Here is a 25,392-nt window from a genome sequence, read left to right on the forward strand (position 1 = left end):
CTCAGCAGTACATGGCACCTATAAAAATTAACTATGTATTAGGGCACAACAATCTCAAAATGAAATACAGAAAGGCAGAAATAATAAAATGATCTTTGTTTTCAAATCATAATGCAATAAAAATTACATGCAATAAGATGCCAGGAGAAAATAGACCAAACATTTATTGGTAATAATCTAATCCTAAAGAAGGAGTGATTGAAACAACAAATCATATGAAATTAATTATTTCATCCAAGAAAATTACAAAAATGAGACAACATCTCAAAAACTTTAGTATGCAGCAAAAGAAGTTATTTGGGGAAATTTTGTATCTCTAGATGCATAAAACAAACAAAGAAGATCAATGAATTGAGCTTATAACTAAAAATAAAGCTAGAAAAAAGACAAATTAAATACCCCCAATTAAATATAATATTTGAAATTCTGAAAATAAAAGGGGAGATTAATAAAATCTAAAGTAAGAGAACAATTGAATTAATGAACAAAACTAAATGTTGGTTTTAAGAAAAAGCCAATAAAATAGAGAAACTTTTATTGAATTTGATTAGAAAAAGGAAATAAGAAAATCAAATTGTTAATCTCAAAAATGAAAAGGGAGAATTTTCCACCAATGAAGAATAATTTAAAACTATAATTTGAAGTTATTTTGCCCAAATATATGTCAATAAATTTGATAATATAAGTGAAATGGCAGAATACCTACAAAAGTATAGATTGTCCACATTAACAAAGGAGGAAAAAAAATATTCAAATATTCCCATTTTAGAGAAAGAAATGTAACAAGCTATTAATCCACTCCCTAAGAAAAAAATCTCCAGGGCCAGATAGATTTACATATGAATTCTAACAAAAAAATTAAAGAACATTAGTTCCAGCATTATGCAAAATATTTGAAAGAAAAATGGAAAGGAGTCCTACCAAACTTCTTTTATGACACTGATATGTTGCTGATACCTAAAGCAGGTAGGGTAAAAACAGAAAGAAAATTTTCCTAATGATTTGTTGATGATAAAATGTTAAATAAAATATTAGCAAAGAGATTATAGTATGCCATCCCCAGGATAATACACCAAGACCAAATAGGATCTATACCAAGAATGCAGGGCTGATTCAACATTAGGAAACACTATTAACACACTTGACTATATTAATAACAAAACTAACAAAAATAAAAACATTTGATAAAATCCAACATCCATTCCCATTAAAAACAGTAGGTGCACTAGAAATACATGGATTTTTCCTTAAAATAAGTAACATGTATTTAAACATATCAGCAAGCATCATTTGTAATGAGGACAAATTAGAACCATTCCCAATTAGATTAGGGGTGAAAGAAGGTTGCCCACTATGACCCTTACTATTCAATATAATATTTAAAATGTTAGCTTTGGCAATAAGAGAATGAAAAGAGATTAAAAGAATTAGAGCAGTTAATTAACAAATGAAATTATCACATTTGCAGATCATATTATGGTATACTTAAAGAACCCAGGAGAATCAACTAAAGAAATACTAGAAACAATTCACAACTTCAGCAAAGTTGCAAGATACAAAATAAATCCACACAAATCATCAGTATTTCTATTTTACCAACAAAGTCCAGCAATAAGAGATAGAAAGAGAAATCACATTTAAAATAACTATAAATGATATAAAATATTTGGGAGATTACCCTGCAAGAAAATGTCAGGAACTTTATGAACACAAACCACTTCTTACACAAATAAAATCAGATCTGGAAAATGTGAAAAAATAGCTAATGTTCATGTATAGACAGAGCTAATATACTAAAAATCACAATTCTGCCTAAATTTGTCTACTTATTCAGTGCCCTATCCATAAAACTTCCAATAATTATTTCACAGATCAAGAAAAAATTAGTAACAAAGTTCATTTGGAATAAAAAGAAAAGTTCACCAATTTTAAAGGAATTAATGAAAAATGCAAATGAAGGTAACCTACCTGTGACAGACCTAAAACTATATCACAAAGCAGCAGTCATCAAAACCACTTAGTATGGGATAAGAAATATAATAGTTGATCAGTGGAATAGGTTAGGTTAATAGGACAAAATAGTCAATGACAATTATAATCTATTGTTTGACAAATCCAAATTAAAATATATAGATAATTGAATTAAATTTATAAGAATTTACGCCATTCTTCAGTTTATAAATCACCAAAGGACACAATTTTCAGATGAAGAAATTAGAACCATTTCTAGTCATATGCAAATGTGCTCTAAATAACTATTGATCAGGAAAAGGCAAAATAAGACAACTCTGAGATACCTCTACACAACTCTTAGATTAGCTAAAATGACAGGAAATGGTAATGATGAATGTTGGAGTGGATGTGGGACAATTTTGATACTGATACATTGTTGGTGGTATTGAGAACTTATCTAACCATTTTGGAGAGCAATTTGGAACTAAGATCAAAGGGCTATCAAAATGTGCATACCCTTTGACCCAGTAGTGTTTGCATTGGACTTATATACCAAAAAGATCTTAAAGGAGGAAAAGGGATTCATATGTGCAAAAATGTTTGTGGCAGCCCTTTTGTATTGGCAAGAAACTGAAAACTGTCTGAATGCCCAACATTTGGAGAATTGTTGAATAAGTTATGGTATATTAATGTTATGGAGTATTATAGTTCTATAAAAAATGAAGACCAGGATGATTTCAGAGAGGCCTGGAGAAACTTACATGAATTGATGTTGTACATGTCAATAGCAAGATTATAGGATGATCATTCTGATGGAAGTGGCTTTTTCACTAATGAGATGATTCAATCCAGTTCCAGTGATCTTGTGATGATGCTAATCATCTACACCTAGAGAGAGGACTGTAGGAACTGATTGTGGATCACAACATAGCATCTTCCTCTTTTTTTGGTCGTTGTTTGCTTGTGTTTTTTTTTTTTTTTCTTTTCTTTCTTTTATGTCTTTTTGACTTTTTTTGTGTGTAATCAGATAACTGGGTATATACATATATATATATGCATACATATATTGGATCTAATATTTATTTTACCATAGTTAACATATATTGAATTATTTGTCCTTTAGGGGAAGGGGGGGTAAGGGAGAGAAAACTATAACAGAAATCTTTGCAAGTGTTAATGTTGAAAATTTATCCATGCATATGTTTTGAAAATAAAAAGCTTTAATAACAAAATATTATATAAACATAAAATTAACTTTTTATAATTTAAATAAACTTCCAGAAGTCATTGACATTTCTATATGTTAACGAAATAGCAAAAAGTCATTTCAAATAATACAGAATATAAAATGCTTTGCACACATACACATAAAATGCTTGCACAGATACACATAGGAATATACAAACACAATTACAAAACATTCTACTCAAATATAGAAAAAGATAACTAGCCAAGCTAATATAATAAAAAAAATCAGTATTCATTTACCCAGTATTTAGCTGTCAATGATTTTAAATTATATTTTCAAAAACTGTAATAAAAAAAAGTCAACAAAATTCCTTAATTGAACTGTTCATCAATAGAACAGATGAAAGACAAAATATGCAGAAGTGAATGAACAAGAATAATCTATTCTTTGTTAAATTCAAAAATTATAGTTGTTGGATTAAGAACTCATTATTTGAAAAAAAATATATTGGTTAAACTGAATAGCAGTTCTATAAAAAACAGGAATATCACAACATTTTAAACCATATCCAAGATAAGCTCAAAATGGTTACATGATTTAGAAAAAAAAAAAAGGTGTTGATATTTAATTAAATTTATGGAGCATGGAAAAAACTTGTCATCAGTTCTATGAATATTGAAAGATTCCATGAATGAAAAATGATCATGAGGTTCATGTAAGGTAAAATAAACTCTCATATGTTTCAAGCTAACAAAGTTAATGAAGATAAAATTATAAAATATGATGGTAACTGGATAATATTTTTGGAGGAATGTCCTCTGATGAAAAATTAATTCTCAAATATATAGATGACTGAGCAAAATTTATAAGAATAAGAGTAATTCCATAATCAGCAAATGGTCAAGGGATGTTGGGATATGAAAAGGCAGTTTACAAATCCAAAATACCAATTCATACTATCAGGTTGGCTCAGATGACAAAAGTGGGGAAGGAGTGTATTGGATTAAGGATTTCAAATTAAGGATTAATTTCATGCTGAGGATGTAGGAAAATAGGTAAATCAAAGCACTATGGGTTGAGTTGAAAAATAATCCAGGTATTCTGGAAAGCAATTTGAAACTATGCTTCCCACAAAGTATTAAATTGACTATATACTTTGACCCAGTGATATCACTGGTAAGGTTAAACTTCAAAGAAATCAAAGAAAAATGAAAAAAAGAGTCACATGTAAAAAAAATATTTATAGCAGCTCCTTTTTCTTGTGACAAAAGATTAGAAAACTGAAAAGATGTCCATCCATTGGGAAATGAATGAACACTTGGGGTATGTAATTGCAATGCAGTATTGTGGAACTGTAAAAAAAAAATAAAATTATGCGTATGGTTTCAGAAAATCTGGGAAGCCTCACTGAACTCATATAACATGGAATTAAAAGAACTAGGAGGATAATTTACTGTAACTGCAATTTTGTAATAATCTACCATGAGAGACAGTAGCTATGATCAACACAATAATCAGCCACAATTCCAAAAAAAAAAAAATAAGAAATATAATATCTATTTCCAGACAGAGAATGCATGGACTGAAAATATATGCTGACACACATATTTCTCCTCTCACTTCCTTTCGCCTCCTTTCCATTCTCCTCTCCTTTCTTCACCTCTTTTCCCTTCTTCTCCCCTCACTTCCTCTGCCTTCTTCTCTCATCCCCACTCCTCTCTTTTCCTCTCTTGTTTTTCTCTCCTGTCCTTTCCTCTCTTCTCATCTTTTCTCCTGTCCCCTCTTTACTTCCTTCTCTTTTTTTCTCTTCACTCTTCTCTCTTTCAATATATAATGCAGATATTTGCTTTTCATGAGTTCATTGTTAAGAGTTTTTTATTTCTTGATTTCTTGCCTTCTGAAAAGATTGAAAAGGTAATGGAGAGAGAGAGAGAGAGAGAGAGAGAGAGAGAGAGAGAGAGAGAGAGAGAGAGAGAGAGAGAGAGAGAGAGTCTAGAACTGAAAATTAAATTAAATTAAATGAAAATTATAAAGAAAGTGTTAATGATGCAAAATTTACTTAAAATGCAATATGGATTTGTTTTTCTTTTCCCCTGGAGAACCAATAGTTATATATTTACCACTTCCCATATCTTTAGTTCCATTCCATTATACTGAACAAGTATGTATTAAATTCCTGCTCTATGGAATATATTATAATAGACACGAGACATTTGACAAAAAATACCATTTAAAAAATTCACATTGTACAACTCAGATAAAAACAACAAGGAAATATGGAAAATGTACACAGGTATTTTATGCATATGCTAATATATGAACTGATCAGAAACAACCTTGACTAAGAGTTATCAGATTATCTAAGAATTACAGGGCACTTGGGATTCCAAAAGGATAACCTGGGGAATAAGAACATCTAGATTTGTAAAATCATATCAATAATTCTCTTGCTTTAAGCCTACATTAATAATAATGACCACTCAATTTTTCATTGTCCCCACTTTTGCTTCTTTAGAAAGGTTTTATTATAGGAAAAGTTGGGGATATTATCACAATAATTTAAATACTTCAATTCATTTTCTGTCTAAATAAATTAACATTTACATGTTTTGTAAATCACTTTTTTGTAATAGAAGAAAATTTAGCTTTCTATAGTTGTTTACATAAAGAAGCAACATTGTATATTATTGTGTGTCTGTTAATAGATAGATATTTTAAAAATGAACAAAGTGGAAACAATTTTTTAATTGGAATTTATCTAAGACCTCAGGAAGTGATTTCTTTTGCGATATGTCAACAAGGTCAATGGTTCTCATAGACCTGTCACTTCAGTCCATCTCTATGGCTTTATTTTTTTTTCCTTATTTCTCCACTAGACTCCAGCTGTTGATTCTTTCCATCTCAATCCTTGGTGTTCCTACTTATTTTCTGTATCCTGACCTGTAAAATCTCTTTATAGTTCCAAACTACCTCCTCAGTGCATGACCAAGTATCTGACTTAATTGTAACAAATGTCATTTGCATTTCTTGAAATAACTTTGATTGATTCAAGATGTCCCGGTCTCATTAATGTTTATTGAAATATCTGAGGATTCCCCCCCCCCCCTTATTTGATGAATTTATCTGGTCTAAATTGTTGAGATTTTGTCTTATCTGATAAATATGTTAGAGATCATAATCAAGAAATTTATTTTAAATGAAGTGGGATGATTGGATCTATTTAGTCTATCAATCTCTGCATTCACACAGTTGTGACTTTCAGAACAGTTTTTACAAAGATTGGCAAGCAAGAAATAAAATGCATTGTACAAAAAATAAGAAGTGGACTACTTTGGCTAAAACATACAATATGTAAAAGAGGAAATAATGTTAAATCTGCTCCTGGAAAGTAGTATGAAATCAGAATGTGCTATAAATGATCACAATTCAATAAAATACCTATTTAATAAAAGGCTCTGGAAACATAATTCAGTTTGAATGAAAATAATATAATCCTAAATAATAAATCATAAGAATAATAAGCAATTATATTAAAGGGAATGACAACATAAGACAACATACCAAATGTTACAGGATGTAACCAAATGAGAACTTAGGGGGAAATATCTCTAATAGAATAGGAAAAGAACAAATCAATGAATTGTGAATACAATAAATAAGTAAAAAAAAAATAAGAAATTAAAATCTATTAATCACCAAATTAAGAAACTTAAAAACCAGAGAGATTAAGAGAAAACTTTATTTTTTAAATTAAACATAATTCTGTGGTTCATGGAGATAATTTTGGCAGCTATGAGCGGAAATTACTTTTCAAGTAGGAGATTAGAAACCAGATGTTTAATTTAGAGAATTTTCCAATAGTTAAATTTAGAAATAATCTGTGAAAATTGGAAGGATGATGCACATGTTTATGAAAATAAAGCAGGGAAAATGTGAGGCATAATAGAAAAGATGATAATTAATTAGGGTGAGGAAGAAAGAAGAGACAATGATGACTGACTTTATGAAATATAGTGGTAGCCTCTACAAAAAGAAGTAATGTAAGGAGAAGAATACTCTTTGGGTATGCTCTTCACTTCTGTAGTTGAGTGCACACCATTTATCTGCCTTTGAGTATTGAGTTTGAGCTCCTGTGGGAAATCTAATTGAAGATATCTTGCTGCTACTTTTTAAATTTGATATTGAGCAAAAGTCTCAGAGAGTAAAGAAGAGAAAGAAACAGGCAGACATAGGGACAGATATGGAGATAGACAGATAGACAGGCTGAAAAAGCAATAGAGAGAAAAAAAATTAGAGGGAAGAGAAAAGGATAAAATATTCTACTTATCAGGGATGTTTGGGGAATGGAAGACATTGCCACAAATTGCAACTTTATATTCATACATTCTTTTTATATTCTATATAAGGAATCACAGTTCAAAACACTCAATTTACAGATGAGGCAACTGAGGTCAGTAAAGAACAAGTGAGGCTAATTATTAACCTGTAGAGGAGTGAAAGCAAAATAATCTTACTTTCAACTTATACTTCTTTCCCCTGGAGTTGGAAATAATGACTCTAGAGGAGTTGGGGGATAGGGATGGAAACAAGTATTTTTCATAGTTCTAGGAAGTTAGATGTGTCCTGAAAATTTATGAAAGCTTTATGTGGAAGAAAATAATCTTTTGCCTTGCTTTAAAATGAATTATGAAGTTGTAGCTTGGTGTGGGAAAATTGCTTTGCAAGATCATAATATTATTCTTCAAATAGTTATCTATCTTCCTAGTAACTAATGGCAAAGCTTTCCATTCTTTGGGCTTGAAAGAATTACAGGAAGGAAAGACAATTCTATTAATCTATTTTTATATCCTATACATTGGACATTCCAGGGGCTTACAGAGAGAAGGGAATAAATTTTATGGTCCCAAATTTCAGTTTCTGAATTGCCATTTGCAACTATTAAGCGAACAGTACATACCTCTTATTAAATACTATGATTGTCATAAGATCATTGATTAAGAGTTAGAAGTGGTCTTTCAAGCAAATTCAGTTCCATCATTTTACAAACGTGGAAACTGAAGAAAAGTGAGTATAAGTGATTCTTCTCAGATAACACAGGTGGCAAATAACTAAGGCAGGATCTGAATGCTAGTATTTCTGATAGTTAAGTCCATTTTCCTATCTATTGCTCAACCAGAATTCAATAAAGTTTTACAATTTGGAGTAGAGAAACTGTGATGGTTTTGATATCAAAGGGTTATAATTAGAGCTTTGACACAGTTCATATGATCTTGGGTAAATGCCAATCACTCTAGTTTTTAAACTTTTTATTTGTAAAATCATTGCCATGGCTTTCATGTTCTTTATGATCCCTTTTGGTTCAATGTGGATGAATCTATTGAGCTCCTACTGTACACTAGGCACTGTGCTAAATGCTGGAGTTAAAAGGAAAGACCTGAAATATTCTCTGTTGTTAAGACGCATTTTATTTAGTTATCCAAGTGTGCATAACCTTTGATCCAGCAGGGATTCTATTGAGCTTATATCCCAAAGAGATCTTAAAGAAAGGAAAGGGACCCACATATGCAAAAATGATTGTGTCAGCCCTTTTTGTAGAGGCAAGTAACTGGAAACTTAGGATGCCCATCAGTTGAAGAATAGCTAAATAAGTTATGGTATAGGGTATATATGAATGCTATGGAATATTATTATTCTATAAGACATATATTCTATAAGAAAAGATCAGGAGGATGATTTTAGAGAAGTGTAAAGGGCTAGAACTGAGCAATGCACTTGAATAATGAAGCACGTGAGACTAATTGCCAATTGGACGGTTCCCTATTAATTTGTTTGAAGGTTGACCCTCCCCAGTTGTTCTGTGCTGACTTGATTGGTGGGACAAAGAGGGGGAAGTGACTTGTTTGGGAGGAATAAGAGAAACTTGGGTGGTGGAACTCACTCTCACTTCCATTCGTGACCTGGCGTTGGAGGTGACTGTAAAGATCTAGAATAAAGACATTTAGTGGTCCTGACTCCTGCTGATTTCTGGGAAGATAGAGTTCCAGCATTTGGCGCCCCATGTTGGGCGCCATAGAAGCCTAGAGAGACCTATATGAATAAATGCAAAATTAAATAAGCAGAACCGGGAGGTCATTGTGCATGGTAATATTAATATTATAAGATAATCGATTCTGATGAACATGACTCTTTCCAACAATGAGATGATTGAGGCCAGTTTCAGTGATCTTATGATAAAGAGAGCTATCTACACCCAGAGAAAGGACTGTGGGGACTGAATGGGGATCACAGCATAACTTCCTCAGTCTTTTTGTTGTTGTTCGCTTGCATTTTGTTTTTGTAATTATTTACTTTCCTTTTTAATCTGATTTTTCTTGTGCAGCAAGAGAATTGTTTATACATATTGGATTCAACATTTATTTTAACATGTATAACATATATTGGATTGCTTTCCATCTAGGGCAGGAGGTGGGGGGAAGGAGAGGAAAATCTGAAACACATGGTTATGCAAGGGTCAATGTTTAAAAATTATCCAAGCATATGTTTTGAAAATAAAAAGATTTAAAAATAAAAAGAACCACATTTTCTAATTAAGGAGATTGAAATTATAGATGAGTAAATGCATATCATCTAGAAAGTAATCAAATATAAGAGAGATAGCTAATAACCAATTTTCTAGCATCATAGATATAGACCTGGAAGAAAGGCCTAGAATAACCTGGTTTCTCGTTCTCTGTCTCTCTGTCTTTCTCTCTCTCTCTTTCTTTCTTTCTCCCCATTCTCTCTTTCTGCTTCTCTCTCTTAAAACAAATGAACAAACAGTGGGGTTCCTAAAGGTGACTTATATTCCCCAAAGTCACACAGATACTGAATTGTAAACTGAGTCCATATTCTCTGAATATCTCCAGCCCTACTTCCACTTTCTAACTTTGTATTTAACTTGAGAGTAAACAAGCAAGGCCTTATATAGGAGGTGATAACTGTTCTGTGTTTTGTAAAATATTCCAAAGCAGAATATGAGGGCTTTGCAGATATGATAAACCATGTGGGACAATTATGATAGTCAGAAATGAAAAATAGCTGGTATTATACAACAATTTCTTGTTTATTTATTTGTTTTTTCTTTTCAATTAATAATTTCTGGTATTTTTCTTTTATTTCTTAAAGTTCAAGTCCAGTGAAACTTTGGGTAACCTCCCCAGTGACAAAGACTCTGAGAGGCTTTTAGAAATAGGCTTAAAACACCACAACTGAGTTTTGCCAAAAAGACAAGTCTTCAAAGGATAGAGCTACTATTCTTGACTCAGAATCTCTCTCTGAAAGCTGCCTCCCCTATGAGGGACCTTAATTACAGTGAACTCACAGTACTGCCATTCAATAAGGACGTAGCAGGGAGCCCACAAGGCCCCTGTCAGTTTCCTATGTAGGTTAAGCCCAGCTTATCACCAAATTAGGTTCTAAACAGATCTTCTTCTCAGGAGCACACAGCTGGGTTTCTCAACCTTTAAAGGGGCTGCTCATTACACAACTTTAAAAACAAGTGACAAGTCTAATTAGTAACCAGACTTGGCCAGCACAATGGGCAATGTAGATTTAACACTTTCATATTTCTAGATTTATGAGAATTTGACACTTCAGTGATATAGGTAGTGTGTCGTATTGGATAGAGGGAAATCTTTTGAGTTCTTCCTTTGTTATATGTGGTCTATTAGACCCAAGTCAAGGAACCGGACATTTTATTGCTCTCTAAAAAACAAAATGGAGAGATATTGACCAACATCGCCAGAGGTTGGTTCCTCAAGTTAGAAGTCCCTCACATTAATGAAATCATACACTTTCCTATTTGTCTTGAGTGATACTAAAGAAAAATCTAATAAGGGGAGAATCTGTAAAGACATTATTCAAAGGAAGTTATCGATGAAAAAAAAAAAAAAAAAGATTGGAAATGTCCAATCCCTTTTCTCATCATATCATGAAAAAGCACACGGATGGAAATCAAGATTGTCTTCCTCCAAAGTGTTATACATTTGACAAGTTTATTTTTCCGAATCTTAACTGTGTAAATATTTGAAAAGCTTTATTAATATTTTACCATAGTTACTATATCCATATAACTTGCCAGATGCAAAAATGGATTTAGTTTTTGGTCATTTGTGGCATGAAATAAAACCTATGTAATTATTTTTAGGTATCCTGCTTGAAAAATTCATCTTATATTCCATAGATGTTTCTACTTCTTTTCTCACAATCCTAATTAATCAGAATTTTAAAGTAGTATGGGATTTACACATAGGGCTTTGCAGTGTGCCTTACTTTTTGTAAAGGAGTTTACTGTGTGCATTTTAATATAGAATGTGAGCAATAAAAGAAACTGTACAGGAAACAAACAAAAAAAATCCCACACTAAAGTCAATAACTCTTGGAAATATGAATTTTGCATATATAAGTAGTTAATATCTAAATTATTTGTCAATGGTAACACAATTACTAATTGTCTGAGGTGGGAATCAAATCATGTTTTTCTTATTTCCAAGGGCAGTGGAAATTTATTTACCTAAAGAAGTCTGCCAATGCCCTACGAAGGTGATTCCACAGAACATATATCAACCTTTTTTGGGGTCCTGGTGTTGGTGGTTAATCTACTATATTAGTTCTTACTTAACACAGACACAGGATGGGAATTGTGTACATAAATATTGTTACCTTCATTAGCATGTAAATCGATTTGGTGGCACCTCTTCTTTTCTCCTTCAATACTGCTTCAATTGATAATCTCATTAGCTCCCATTGATTTGATTATCGTCATTTCTATGTTGATAATTCTCAAATCTATCCATTGGGCCCCAATATCTTATCTGAACTTTAATTACTTATCTCCAACTATCATTCAGGTGTCTTGAATTTTCAACATGTCATCAATATTTCTAACAGACATTCCCAATATTTTTCGTAAAACTCACTATATCCAAAACCAAACTCATTATCTTTCCCAAAAACTTATTACCAATTTATAGATTCCTTATTATAGTAGAGGTCAACACCATTCTCCAGTTACCTCAGAATTGAAACCTAGGATTCATCCCCTCATGATTGTTCCAGTCCCATATCCTATCTGATTCCAAGGTCTGTCAATTTCATCTTTGCAATCTGAGTTTTGGCTTCATTTTTCTTAGACACTGCTAACACTCCAGTACAGGCCCTCAACATATTATACAATTATAACAGTCTTTTGGTAAATCTAAAGTTTTTTTTTTTCTTTTTTTCCTACCAAAGTGATTTTCCTAAATTGGAAATCACATCATATCCTTATATTCAAAAAAACTCAGCTGCTCCCTATTAGTTCTGGAATCAAATACTATATATGGGTAATCATAAATCTTCATAATTTAGCTTTCATCACTTTATCAGTATTTTTATACCATGTTCCATCCCCCCAAAAAAAAACCCACAACTAATCAAACCCAACAAATTCTTTAATCTAGTGGTTGTAGACTCCAAGCATTTTTGAGAACAAGATGTTCCATTTTTCTGCTTTGATCATTTCTGATCTATACCCATACCCAAAATATCAGAACATTCTCCTTCTTGATCTCTTCACACACACACACACACACACACACACACACACACACACTCACACACACACATCTTATTTATTTGATTTTTGTTTTCCCATTACATAATGAACTCCTTGAGTGAGGGAAGTATTTTTCCCTCTTTTTAATTTCTGTTCATTTTAATCTACATTAACTGTTGTCAGTCTTTCCTTCCTAAATTTTTCATATTCCCATTTCCTTATGACTCAATAAAATATTTTATTCATATGCCATAATTTATTTAGCCAATATCCCAATTGAAATAGTTATTTTCCAGCTATTTTCTATAATAATAAATAATCTTAAAATATTCTTATACATATGGATCTTTTCTCACTTTGTTTTGCAACTTGAATTACATGTATAACTGTAATATCTCTAGGTGAGCATTGGACACATTTGGGGATATATTTTGAGTTTTTTTTCTAGGACGTTTGGACAAATTCAAAATCTGACTAATGTTCTTGTGTTCCCATAGTCACTCTCACAGTTGTCTTATTCAAATGTTATCAATTCTGTCAATATTGATGGGTGTGAGGTAAAATATTACAGTTGTATTAAATTTATATTCTGTTTTATTAATGATGAAATATATTGGTTTTACGTTGTTGTTAGCTTGTAATTCCTTCCTTTAAATTTCTTTTTAACCTTGTCATATCCTTTATTTGCATGATTATAGAAGCTTTACTTTTCTTTTAATATTCCTAGTGACTTTGCACATCAGGATAAGAATATAAATTGGCAATTAATCTTTTCTTTAATTGATAAAAGGGCGCTTCTACAAGAGAAAAGTCTGTGGAAAAAAAAATCATACTTGAGATTTGTTTCCTGATTTTTGGGTGGATTCTATCTATACTCATTACAGTGCATAGTTTCTAAGTCCCGGTTTCTTCGTGTTGTTATTTATCCATTCAATGCTATCACTTAGTCATTTTGAATATTGGTCTTATATCTTTCATTACTTTACTCTGCATGAAATCATATGATTCTGCTCTGGTTGCTCCAAATTCTTGCTACTGACATTTTCTTACTATGAGAGACACAGATACTTGTTAGACTATTTTAAACCAGATGCCAGGATATATTTTCTCATCCATGCCACCAGGTGGTTATTACTATATTTTTGGGGGGAGAGGAATACTGAGAGACCTATAACACTTTCTCCCCTAATAGAGTTACATGTTTGAAATGTTAAAACTTGATTATTTCCATTTAAATTTCAAACATCAACTACAGCTGCCCATCTCTGAGGTAGACTGACTATGGAAAGAAAAAAGAGGATCACTTGTATAGTTATGTGTAAACTCACAATGTTAATTTAAGAAACCAGGGCAAAAATCAGAAACTTTATTATGTGTCTAATAACATCCTGTGTCTTGTATCTCCTTCTGGGAGCAATAAGTTCCTAAAGAAAGGCTGCTAGCATCAGGTGGGTGTTTTTCATCTGAACAGATAGTCTACTTCATGGCACTACATTACAGCTTGGCTTCCAAGAAGCTAAGACCTCAGACTTTATGCTACTGCCAAGAGTCTTATGTCTTCTACTCAGTTCCTTGAGTAAAAGCTGCTGGGATAGGGCACATCAGGCATCTTCCACTTGCTCCAAAGAAACCATTTCCATTTGAATCAGAATAAGATATCTTCCCCTTCCTTCTGATAACCCAACTGGGTGAACAATCTCCACAACAAAGAAGAGCAACTTTTCATTTAACTCCAGTCCTTCCATCTTCTCAACAAAAAATGACCATGATTTCCATTATAGGAGTAGATTGTATTTTCTTCGTGTGGATATGTTTTCCCATGAGAAAATCCAAATTGTTAAAACTTGAATTCTACAATGTTGTCAAACTGCTATCCATATATCTTTTCATTCTCCTAATGGGATTTCTTTTTCAATTATCTAGGTTTTATTTACAAAGGAAAAATGTCTTAGAGGAAAAATAACTATGACCACACAACAATGTTTAATATAGTGATTTAAACCCAAGATTTTCTGCCTCCAAAGATCTAGTACTGGTATAGGAGATCAGATAAGAAATATATTCCCTTTCTCTTAACAAAGAAATGAAGACACCTCAGGAGAAGAATGATCTTTACACTTTCATTGTAATAAGTGAATCAGATTACTACAGAAGTGGGATTCTATTAAAAGGGTTGGTATGGAGTCAAAGGATTAAATAGTAGATAAGAAAATAATAGCAATTCAAAACCAAAAAGTGTCATTGTCCCCAAATCTCTCTATGATAAAGATTGAGAGCATCTACATGGAAGGATAAATGGTATTCTTACTTTTATTCTAAAATGGGAGTAAGGGAAAACATATATAAATAACTTGGATTTGAACAAGGGATTAAAAAAAAATAGACACTGTGGGATGTTTTTCAAAATTTCAGTACTTAGAATGGTATGTACTTGCCAATTCATCTGGAAAAGGAATCTTGACACATCTATATAGTCCATAAGGAAATTAACAAATACATTTTGTTGATGTGGTCTGTTGGTGAAGATAAGCTGCCAACCAAATTGTTTTAATATATTAGATTTCACTGAATCTTTCAAGTGATTTTGTGCCAGTGTTTATATTTACCCATATACATATATATGCAAATAGTGTTTTATGATAAATACATACGTACATGTTTACATAGTTAAATATACTTATTTGTATATTCAAATTTTAAAAAAAACTCTCCTGTAGGGTAATGTAAATAGATGATTATTTGAAGGAACATTACTCAAAGCAAAATAATACAATAATTATTCTTAGAATAATTAGAATCTAATAATTCTATTGGATGGGAACAGTGTGTGTGTGTGTGTTCTTCAGAAAATGAGGCTTCACTAAACTGAAATGTATACAAAACACACATTTGTTAAAAGAAAGAAAATAAAGTAGAAAAACATTCCCATGTCTCACATTAAGCAAGATGAAATAGCAACTTTAAAATAAAATCACACTTAGCTAAAACACATCTTCACAAGAAATTAAATAATTTTAATTACTCAGTTCAATTCAATTAAAAACACAAATTAAATGTATAACATATATTAGATTGCTTGCCATCTGGAGGAGGTGTGGGGGGAAAGAGAGGAAATTTTGAAACATGAGGATATGTAAAGGTTAATGTTGAAAAATTGTCAATTTATATGTTTTGAAAATAAAATGCTATCAGAAAATTAATTTCAAAATACATATTAAGCATCTGCCATATGCATGGTACCCTGCTAGGATGAGTGATTCATAATGCACTTAAATGTCTTCTGGCCAAGTCAAGGTGACATCTTACTGAATAGGATATAGAAGGAAGTCTTAATCATTATTGCATCAAACTCTACTCTTACCATACTTACCTTTTTGTAAAGAAAACAAATTAATAACTTTAACATGACACTTTCCTTCTTTTGCACAAATATAAGCATCTCATTAGAAACTCAAGTTCCTTCCGGGTATACAATCTTTGATTATTTCCTCTTCTTTGACAACCATCAAGAAGAACTCTTTCCAAAAGTTCTGAAAACCCTAAAAATTGAGCTGAGATTTTCAGGAAAAGTGGAAAAGTTTATTAACTACAAAAAAAAAAAAAAAAAAAAAAAAAAAAGAATACTCATTTAATGATGAATAAAATTCAATTTGATTGAACAAAAATATATTGATTACTTATTATCTACAAAGGATGGAGAGATAAATCATGCCATGGACAGAATGGACAGAATACCAGGCCTGGAGTCCGTTCAAATTTACCTTCACACACTTAAAAGTTGTGGGATTGTGAGCAAACCATTTAACCTCTTTTGCCTCAATTTCCTCATTTGTGAAATGAACTGGAGAAGGAAATAGCAAATAATTTTAGTATCTGTTCAATGAAATTACAAATATTGTCATAAGTTAGACATGCCTGAAAACAATGACAACTATCTATAAAAACATCAGGAATACATAGTTAAGATATTAATGCTAACAATATTGTTTGCATTTATAAACCACTAAGTTTCCTAAGTGCAACATATATTTCATGTTATTCTCATTCACAGCAACCATGTTCAAGTAATACTATTATTACATCCTTTACTCATATAAAAGAAAATGATAAGTGATAATACAAGGGAAGTGATTTGCCCATCATTATACAATTGTCTGGAGCAAGGATTTAAACCATTTCTCTTCTGAAAATAGCACTATTATCTTTCCTCCATACAACATTGGCTTTTAAGGATGTTGTAATGGAAAGAAGGTTAGCTTAGAATGAGAATTCATGCTTCAACAATCCTGTGCTCCTATACTTGTTCTCAATATGGCCATTGCTTAACCTCTCAGATATATTTTTTTTTCTGTGAAGTGGAGATAAAAATAAAAATCATACTTTTTTATGTCAAAACATCATGTTAAGGATAATGATTTACAAAACATAAAACTTCATGTAGTGCTACCAGAGAGACAGAGATGGCTGGGTTGGGCACTACTTGAAAGAGATTCCATGGGTTCTTTTGATGAAATGATCCTGGAAAGAAGGGAGTAAGAAGAGAGACTTCAGAGTATTCTCCATGTTGAGAAATATTTGTTCATGCAAAGTAAATCAGGGAACAACATGTATTCCCTGTAAGGATTTTGCTTCCCTTTTTGATCTCAAGGGACTGAATCTAGAAGAAGCTATGCTGCAGTTTGGTCAGATTTGAAACAATAATTTCTTGAATATAAATCTAGAACTCTGTAAATTGTGTAATCTAACTGCTTCTCATAGGAAATAAGGATTTCATTAGTGACAAGTAAGAGGGAGGAGAATATCCTTGAAAGGGTACCTGAGATGATAAAATTAAAAGAACCAAGAAAACCTTTAAAGGCAATCCTAGAATTATTTGTGAAAGATGTAGTCAAATTTTCTCTGGGAAAAATGAGGAGAGCATTATAGGAGCACAAGAGATAAAAGTAAATAAAATGACAATTGGGAGAAAGGAGCAAAAGATGCAAAGCCAGTGTCAGAAACAGAATATGGCTTATCTTCATCAGATTTGGCTCAAAGAGAAATTTTAGACATATGTGTTTTCACAGGGAAACTTATCTCACCTTAAAGAAAAGTGGAAGAGGAAAGGCTAAATAGAATGGAAAACATAAATAGTAGAGGACAAGTATATGAAAGGGAGAGGGACTCTAAAAGCAGAGAGTTGCTTGAGGCAAGTGGTGTTCATAAGTTAAATACAGGAGAGGAGGGAATGAGAAAAGTATAATTTGGCATTAATAAGATGGCAGGAAAGACATAATTAATAGTCTTAACCACAAATGTGAATGGGGTGAACTCTCCCTTAAAGTGGAAGAGGATAGCAGACTGGATTAAAAGGAAGAAAGCAATAATATGTTGTTTACAAGAAACACATTTAAAGCAGAGTGGTACATACAAAGAAAAGTTAAAAGGCTGGAGCAGAATCTATTATGCTTCAGGTGAAGTTAAAAAAAAAAAAAAAGCCGGGGTAACCATCTTGATCTTAGATCGAACAAAGGAAAAAAATGATCTAATTAAAAGAGATAAGGAAATAACCTATATCTTACTAAAGGGTACCAGAGAAAATAAAGCAATATCAATACTAAACATATACGTACCAAGTGGCATAGCATGGAAATTCCTAAAGATGAAGTTAATAGAACTGCTACAAGAGTGGACAGCAAAATTATAATAGTGGGAGATTTCAACCTTGCCCTTTCAGAACTAGATAAATCAAACCACAAAGATTAAAAAAAAATAGACCAAAGAGTAATTGAAATTATTTCATCCTAAAGAATGAATGGTTGAAACAGTAAATCATACACACATTAATAATTTCATCCAAGAGAATGACAATAATGAAACAACATACCTATATTTGTGGGATGCAGCCAAGGCAGTAATAAGGGGAAACTTTATATTTCTAAATGCTTACTTGCATAAAGCAGAGAAAGAGAAGATCAATGCTTTGAGCTTGCAACTAAAAAGCTGGAAAAAGAACAAATTAAAATCCCTCAATCAAACTTGAAATTCTAAAATTAAAAGGAGAGATTAATAAAATTGAAAATTAAAAAAAATATATATTGAATTAATAAATAAAACTGAGTTGGTTTTATGAAAATACAACAAAATTGATAAACTTTGATTTAATTTGAGTAGAAAAAGGAAAGACTAAAATCAAATTGTTAGTCTCAAAAATGAAAAGGGAGAACTTTCCACCAATGAAGAAAATAAAGTAGAGAAAAAATTAGGAGTTACTTTTCACATCATTATGCCAATACATTTGATTACCTAAGTGAAATGGTGAAATAATTACAAAAATATATATTGGACAAGCTATTACAGCAGAAATAAAAAATAAAAAAAATTTCCCCAAGAAAAAATTTAAATTTCTTTTATGACACAAAAATGTAAATGATACCTAAATCAGATAGGATGAAAATAGGCAAAGAAAATTATAGACCAATATACCTAATGAATATAGATGCAAAAAATCATACATACATATATATATATATGTATATATACATATATATATATATATATATATATATATATATACATATATATATATATACACGTATGTATGTATGCAAAGAGATTACAGAAAATCATCTCCAGGATAATAAAACATGACAATGTTTTATAACAAAAAGGCAGGACAGCTTCAATATTAGGTCAAGAAACAATGCTATTAAGGTGCCTATCTCTTTAAATTCTCCCAGAATAGATTATTCTCAGATTTTATGAACTTTGAGAATTTGCAGGACCTCAGATAAAATTTTATATTTTTGATGTGAATTTCTTTTATAGTTATATGGATTACTCTTTCATATGGCTGTTAACAGTTTGTAATTATTTTGAAAACTGTCCATATCCTTTGAAAATATTGGTGATAGTATGATACTTAATACTAATGCAGCATCTGCATTTAGTATGTCATGTGGGATTTGATATAAGATATTCAGCTTTTAGACAAGTTTCTGCCATACTTCTTTTCTTCTTTTTTTTGATTTACCATAAGTTTTTTTTTGTTTTTTTATGAAAATATTATTTATTATAGTATTTAAATAAATATTATTATATTTATATTATTTATGAAATAAGTAATATTTCCTAAGTAATATATATTGCTCTAGCTTATCAAAATTAGAGTTATTAAGTTCTCTTTATTTTAATTACCCCATGTCTTTTTCAATTCTATTTCCCATCCCTCTATTTTGTAATCAATGACAGATGATTTTGATGATTTCTGCTTTATAATATATATATTTTAAGCTCTTCCCCATTATTTCTACATCTTTTCATTACTTCCCTTGAAATTATTCATCTTTTATTTTTTTTCCAAATAAATTTTAACATTTAATTTAGCTCAGTTAATTATTTTATAACTAGTAGTAAGTAATAGCAAATAATATAAATAAAATTTGGTAGAATTTTCATTATGAGCCAGAAAATTTAAAAAATCCTTCCTGATATTGAAATTTTATTCACTTTTCATTTTCTTTCTGAGCATGTCAACTTATTTTAATTTTTTTTATTTAGCATTTTATTTACCTTCAGTTACATGAAAAACAATTTTAACATTCATTTTTAAAGCTTTGAGGTCCAGATTATTTCTAGTTTCCCTGTTTCTCCTATTGTGTATATAAGCAAATCAAAGTAGATTATACACATGTATTCATGTAAAACATTTCCCTAAGTGAAGATGAAAAAGAAAAAAATATCCACCCTGAAAAACTTGAGAAAAACAAATAAAATAAAAATAAATATGATTCAATCAGCATTCAGGTACAATCAGTTTTTTTTCTGTGAGTATGGATGGCACTATTCCTTTAGAAATTAGAATTCCTTTAGTCCTTTAGAATTGTCTTGGATCTTTAGCTTGCTATGAATAGTTAAATCATTTACAGCTGATTGTCTTATAATATTGCTGTTACTTTGAACATAGTACATTTTTTGAATCAGCTTATGGATATATTCTCAAGGTTTTCTGAGAATATCATGTTCATAATTTGTTGTAGTGCAATAGTATTCCATCATAATCATATATCACAATTTATTCAGTCATTCCCCAGATGATGGGAATCCACTCAATTTACAATTCTTTGCCCACAAACAAAAACAAAAACAAATAAACAAAAAAGCTACTATAAATATTTTGTAAATATAGGTCCTTTTGCTTTTATTTAGTTTTTATCTTTTTGGGATACAGACCTAGTAGTAGTAGTACTAGACCATAAAGTATGCAAAGTTTTATACCCTTTGAGGCATATTTCCAAATTGTTTTACAGAATGGCTGAATCAGTTTACAACTACACTAATAATGCATTAATGTCTCATTTCCCCCACATTCCATCCAAAACTTATAATTTTTCTTTTTTTGTCCTACTAGTGGATTTACTAGGTTTATGGTTACACTTCATAATTGTTTTAGTATGCATTTTTAATTAATAGTGACTTAGGATTTTTTTAAAATTAGACTATGTTATGATTACTTTATTGAAAGCTCATCTTTTGATAATGTGCCTTGGGACAGTGATAAATAGTGAGGATAGAGAAAAAGAAAAAAACAAAATTACTGCTCTCAAGGAATTTATGGCCCAATGGGGAAGACAATATGCAAATTATATGTTTGTATACATATGTGTATATACAAATACATATACACATATATATGCACGTATACATATAAATATATGTGCATATATGTGTATCAAATAACATAATAAAGGTAATGGAATTAAGATGGTTTGGGGAATATGTCTTAAAAAATAGAATTTTTTTTTTTTTTTTGAGGCTAAGGTTAGGTGACTTGCCCAGGGTCACACAGCTAGGAAGTGTTAAGTATCTGAGACTCAGGTCCTCCTGAATTCAGGGCTGGTGCTCTATCCACTGAGCCACCTAGCCACCCCGCAAAATATAGAATTTCCAATGGGATATAAAGGAAATCAGAGGGATTTATAGTCAAAATATAGGAAGGAAAGAGTTCTAGGCATGGAAATAACTGGAGACAAGGAGTGTCTTTTTCTGCTTCTTCCTTCCTGTTTTTTATTTGTTCACTCTTTTTGAGTCTCATACCAAAAATATCTATTCTTCTATGTGTTAAAGAGACTTCACTTAGGGAAATGTTTTACATGAATACATGTGTATAATCTACTTTGATTTGCTTATATACACAATAGGAGAAACAGGGAAACTAGAAATAATCTGGACCTCAAAGCTTTAAAAATGAATGTTAAAATTGTTTTTCATGTAACTGAAGGTAAATAAAGTAGAAAAGTACCCAAGTCACTCATGGTAAGTTTTTCTTTGATTTTTCTCATGATAATATCCTCCATATTTGAGAAAACTTCTACTCTGGATTCACAGTCTTCATACTTCATATTTTCAATTGTCCAGGGAGCGTTGATTGCCTTTATCCTAAAAGAGGATGTGTGATGTGTATTACAACAAATCCCTTGAATTTATAACCATTTTAATGGTATTTATAAAATATCTCTTCCTAAATCGAACTGTTAGTAAATGTTTTTTTTTCCTTCCCCATTTTCAGTACCTTCTTTTGCTCCTCATTTATTCTCCTAAAGGCTCTCTACTTGCTGATAGTGAGCTAACAAGAATTATGTTTCTTTCATTATCAATTACTGACATAATTAGAAGATATCAAATAGTCTTCTCTATCTTCTACTGTCCTCCACCTTTGATATGTATTCTCCAACTCTACAACTAATTCCCACAAAACAAATCAAAAACATTTATTTACCAATAGGCAGGGTGTAGTGAGGTTTATTACATGCTATTTCATGTCTCTTCCTCCTCAATCTCTTTTAAAATTCTATGAATTTTATTTAATATTTTTCTTGTGTATATTTTGAAAAAATCTACTAATTTCTTTGGTATTTTGATACTGCTGTCTTTGCTATCTTTTTGTGGTTTTTATTTTTAGGTTTGTTTTTGAAAAGCAAGTAACTTGTAAATATTTGGTTTTCTTTCTTCTAGAAATGTTTAAAACATATTTCATTGAATGCTCACCACCTTTTTCATTAAAAGTTGTGTTCAGATTTGTAGAATATATCACAATTTATTGAAACACAATGCAATGTATGATATTTAAAACTATATTATGAGCTAATTTGCTCTTTAGGATACATTGTATTTAGTATCTATTATTGGGATGTCCATTCATTTATATTTAAATATATTTGTTTAGTCAATTTGTAGAATCTGTATTTGTCTTTGGAATTATTAAATTAAAATATATATTCATGCCCATTACAGTTGTAACAGTTTTTTTTTTAGTCTCTCAGTTTTGGATGATTTAAGGATTATTTTGATTGCTACTTTGTTTTCTGTATTAAGAAACTCTGCAGTTTCACTCAATTTTTATTTTTGCCTTTTTGCTCAAAGTTATCAAGACCTTTCAACTCACCTAAAAGCTATTTTCCTTGATGTTATTCATTTCTTCCTCTTAATTGTCTAATTATGCTCAATGTTTTTAATTTTAGTTTTCTTACTCCTGAAGTCCTTGATAATTTCAGGTTTGCTCTATTCCTCTTATCTTCCCCTAATGCCCACTTTCTGATTTGTTTCTGTTTCCTTGTGTTTTCTCAACAGGGGACATAAAGAGTTCCTCCTAGCTATTCTACCTACTGTCATGGTGGACAATTTATTTTTCACTAGATGCAATTTCTGCACCATATGATTTTTATGTGGAAACAACTGGTTTTAAATGATTACCAATTTTTTTCTTAAGCCTATTGGATGCACCCCAATTTTGGCATCCTGTTCAGTTCCCTCTTTTCTTAGTTCTCTTGATAAAGTATTATTGCAAGATAGAGTACTGCAGTCTCAAACAGAGAAGGCTTCTGCCTTTTAATTTTCCAAGGCACTTGGCTATAGTGATGGAGAGAAACAGAAAGAATTAAGTTTGTTTTGAAGTAAGTGGGTCATTTTGTGGATTCCTCCTGCAGAGTGTTAAAAAACAGGCTTCAAATTAAGCCTAGTAATGTTTAGAATTATTTTTCCCTGTTCTTAGTTCACCATTTTTCAAACCTTATTAGCTTTCTTGATTTATTAGCATATGGAGACAGTCATGATTATTTTATCTCTTGTTAATGATTTTTGTTTTATGTAAATTCAAGAAGTTGTGAGGGAAAAAAATGTGTTGTTTTCCATCTTGGTGATTATATGACCAAGGTAAGAGGGTTTCCTCTACATCTGTGATAGATTTTTGCTTGGATTCCTTTACAGGGGTATTTTTTATTGCTTGCTTTTACTTATTTTCTTATCCACAAGCCTTTTTTAATTGTGTGGGCTAGGTGCAAGGGATGCAAATGGAGAGAATGCTGCAATCTCCACTTGGAAAGCTCTTACATTGTAAACAGGAAAATGACAGATACCTATATAAGTACAAGCTTCAAAAATATCAATATGATGCAAATGGGATTGAGCACAAAGTAGTTTCATAAGGTGGAATCTGAAAACATTAATAAACGTTTCACTATAGAATGAGTTTGATAAACTATGTCTTCAAGAAATTCTCTGAACAAATTGTATGTTGCAGAAAGAGCAAGGAAACCAGTTTAGCTTGAATATGAAATCGTGTCTAAAAACCATGGAAAATTAGCCTTTGCATGACAAAAAACAGAAGTTTACACACACATGTTAGAGGCCACAGGTAGCTACTGAAGATTCTTGAATAAGTGAGTGTCAAAGTGAATCTTTAATGGAAAGCCCAATAATGAAGTATTGTTTCATTCTTGAAATTCATACTCCTAGCACACTGCCTGATACTTGGTATTCAATCAATACTTGCTGATTGGCTAATTGGCTATTTTTCTGTGCTGAAATCAAAATAAAACCTGAATTTATTATAAAGACTGGAGTCTTAGTGATGCTGAAATTCCTAGCCCTACTTTTGCTCATTTGTTACTTAATGTCACAAATAATAGATGACATCATTAGACATTGATTCATCTGTGAAATGATGTCAGTGAAAGGAAAATCTTCATACAGTGGAATAGTATTCTAATCAATCCATAATAATGGATGATTTCAAAGAGATATGCAATCAGCTTTGGAGAAATCATTTGTTGTGCTTACAATAGCCTTACCTGCCTGATTACACTCTAATCAAAATATTAATAAAATGGTATATGCACTGAGCAGAGCATCTGAAGAAGACACCAGTTTCAACTTGGAAAACTCAGCGAAGACCAACCAAATTTTTAAATTATCTGAAGGCAGTAGGCAAAGAAATTTCTAGCCTAAGCTCTCAGACAAATATAGGAATAGACACGCTCTTCTATTTGTATTCCCAACCATGGCCAGAGTAAATTATCACTATCACTTGTACTCCCTAGAGGAGAGATTGAGATGAGATGGCAATGTAAACCTCATCATCTGTGTCTGTGAATGAAGAATCTATTAGGCCCTGGACTCAGACACCAATAAGCTCAGAAGCATATGTAATGAAGCTGTGAAAAAAAAGCTGAAGAGAGAGAGAGAGAGAGAGAGAGAGAGAGAGAGAGAGAGAGAGAGAGAGAGAGAGAGAGAGAGAGAGAGAGAGAGAGAGAAAAGAAAATTATGTCAATATAAATATATTTATCAGGGCTTTTGGATTATGCTACATATTAGTAACAGTTTATTATTCATACTAATGTAACTGGTACAGATTGGACAG

The sequence above is a fragment of the Sminthopsis crassicaudata genome, chromosome 2 (genome assembly GCF_048593235.1).
Source record: "Sminthopsis crassicaudata isolate SCR6 chromosome 2, ASM4859323v1, whole genome shotgun sequence".
In the NCBI taxonomy this organism is placed as follows: domain Eukaryota; kingdom Metazoa; phylum Chordata; class Mammalia; order Dasyuromorphia; family Dasyuridae; genus Sminthopsis; species Sminthopsis crassicaudata.